Genomic DNA, 2,428 nt, shown 5'->3' on the forward strand with positions numbered 1-2,428 from the left:
TGTTTGATTTCTTGATAGTAGCCATTCTTTCTGGAGTGAGATGGACTCTCAGCATTGTTTTAATTTACATTTCTCAAATGACCAATGCTGTGAAATATTTTTTGTATGTTTATTTGCTATCTGTATTTCTTCATCTGAGAAATGCATATTCATCTCAGATGCCCTTTTTTTTTTTATTTTTTGGAACCAGGGATTGAACTCAGGCCCTTGCACTTGCCAGGGAAGTGCTTATTCCACAGAGCCACCTCCCCGGCTCCTCAGATGCCCATTTTAGGATTGAATTTGTGAATTTTGGGGTACTGATTTTTTTTGGTTCTTTATATGTTTTAGATATAAGTCCATTGTCTGAAGGACAATTGGCTAAAAATTTTTCCACTATGTGGGTTGTCTTTTCACCCTGTTGGTGATTTGTTTTGATGGGGCAAAAGCTTTTTGATGACATGAGATCCCAATTGTTGATTCTTTGGAGTATTTCCCGTGCACTATGGGTTTTGTTCATCAACTCTCTGCCTACACCTACATATATCTCTTCAAGATTTCTACGTATTTGCTCTTTCAGTAGATTCAGTGTTTCTGTTTTAATATTTAGATCTTTAATCCATTTTGACTTTAGTGCATGGTAATAGACATGGGTCTAGTTTTAGTCTTTACCATGTAGACACCCATTTTTTCCAGCACCACCATTAAAGAGGCTGTCTTTCTTCCAGTGGACATGTTTGGCCCCTTTGTCAAGGATAAGGTGGCTGAGTATGTTTGTATTGTGCCTGCATCTTCTGATCTGTTCCACTGATCATCAAGTGTGTTTTATTTGCCAATATCATGCTTTTTAAAATCACAGTAGCTTTGTAGTATAATTTCAAGTCATTGATGGTGATGCCACCTGCCCTGCCTTAGTTGCCTAGAATTGACTTTGCTATTCTAGGTCTCTTCTGGTTCCACATGAATTTTAGGAATGTTTTCTCTAGTTCTATGAGGTATGCTAATTGCATTTTGATCAGGATTATATTTAATGTTGGTTTTTCCTACCCACGAGCAAGGGACATCTTTCCATTTTCTGATATCCTCTTCAATCCCCTTTTTTCAGAGTACTGTAATTTTCAATGCATAGAGCTTTTGCTCCCTTCATTAGATTGATTCCTAAGCATTTCATTTTGGGGTGTGGTTCTACTATGAAAGCTATGGCTTGACTAATTCTTTCTCAGGAAATTTGCTGTTTGTGTACAGGAATACTAATGGTTTCTGAGTGTTGACTTTATATCCAGCTATGCTACTGAATTTGGTTATTAAATCTGGAAGGTTTTTTGGTCAATTTTTTTTTTTTTTTTTCGAAACCAGGGATTGAACTCAGGCCCTTGTGCTTGCCAGGGAAGCACTTATTCCATTGATCCATCTCCCCGGCCCCCCAAAATGGCAGATGTTCTTTTTTTTTTTTTTTTTTTTGTAGCCTGAAGAGTCCTTGAGGGCATTTCTGGTTTTCTGTGAGAAACTGGGTTCAAACCAGAGCATCTTAAGCCTGACTGCTTTGTTTAAGCAGGCACTTAAACAACTGAGCTAATGGGCAGGCCCCTTAAATCTGGAAGTCTTTTGATGGAGTCTTCTATGTAAAGTATCATGTCATCTGTGAATAATGATAATTTAATTTCTTTCTTTCCTATCCTTATTTCTTTTGTCTAATTGCTTTGGCTAATGCTTCCACAACTATCTTGAAGAGGACTGGTGGTACTGATATTCTTATGTTGTTTCTGATTTTAGAGTGAAATCCTTCGTTTTTGTCCGTTTAGTATGATGTTGGTTATTGGTTTATCATAGATGTCTTTTATCAGGTTGACATAAAGACCATCTATTCAGATTTTCTGTAGGATTTTTAATCATAAATGAATTTTTGAACTTTTTCAAATGCATTTTCAGCATCTATTGAGATGATCATGTGGTTTTTGTCTTTGGCTCTATTAATTTGATGTATTACATTTATTGATTTGTGTATGTTGAGCCATCCCTGCATTCCTGGGATGAATCCCACCCTGTTCAGGGTGTATAATCTTCTTAACGATTTGCTGCATTCTGTTTGTTAGCATCTTTTTAAGGATTTTTTTCATCTATGTTCATTAGGGATATTTGGCTTGTAGTTCTCTTTTTTTTTTTTTTTTTTTTTTTTTTTTGGTGGAGCCTTTCTCTGGCTTTGGTATCAGGGTAATATTTGCCTCCAAGAAAGAGTTAGTACTGCTTCTCTTTCAACTTCATTAAAAAGTTTGAGGACTATTTGCATTAAATTTTCTCTACATTTCTTGTAGAATTCAGCAGTGAATTCATCAGGACCTGGGGCTTTTTTTTTTTTTGTCGGAACTGGGGATTGAACTCAGGCCCTTGCACTTGCCAGGGAAGCTCTTATTCTACTGAGCCATCTCCCCAGCCCTTTGTTTTGTTTTTT

Source organism: Octodon degus, unplaced genomic scaffold (assembly GCF_000260255.1).
Source record: "Octodon degus isolate 3935 unplaced genomic scaffold, OctDeg1.0 scaffold00004, whole genome shotgun sequence".
Lineage (NCBI taxonomy): Eukaryota > Metazoa > Chordata > Mammalia > Rodentia > Octodontidae > Octodon > Octodon degus.